Source organism: Lupinus angustifolius, chromosome LG06 (assembly GCF_001865875.1).
Source record: "Lupinus angustifolius cultivar Tanjil chromosome LG06, LupAngTanjil_v1.0, whole genome shotgun sequence".
NCBI lineage: Eukaryota > Viridiplantae > Streptophyta > Magnoliopsida > Fabales > Fabaceae > Lupinus > Lupinus angustifolius.
In genome coordinates this window covers 28,525,600-28,526,104 of record NC_032014.1, presented here as the reverse complement: position 1 = coordinate 28,526,104, position 505 = coordinate 28,525,600, and positions in this window count along the sequence as shown.

Sequence of the window (505 nt, the reverse complement as noted above, 5' to 3'; positions counted from 1 at the left end):
AACTTCACCTCGCCCAAGCGAGACTGTGCTCGCTCAAGCGACAGGGACTTGGACAGAATACCAACTTTTGCCCTTTTCGACAACCGAAACACATTTAAACATAGTTTTTCAAACACGTGCACTCAGAAAACTTTCCAACAACATTCATATATAATATCCAACACATTTCATCAACCATCATATACATTCAAAAGCATTCAAACATAAAAATCTTAGGTTTCTTAAAACCCAAGTTAACCATCAAAACCTTTGATATGGTTTTGAAGATCCGGGTGTCATATTCGGACACCACTATGGCACGATGTGTTCTCTCTCACATACAATATTCAACATATTTTCTCAACAATCATATATCTTTAAAAAGCATCCAAACATAAAAATATTGGGTTTCTTAAAACCCAAGTTAACTCCAAAACCTTTGAGATGGTTTAGGAGATCCGGGTGTCATATTCGGACACCACTATGTCACGATGTGTTCTCTCTCACATACAATATTCAATACATT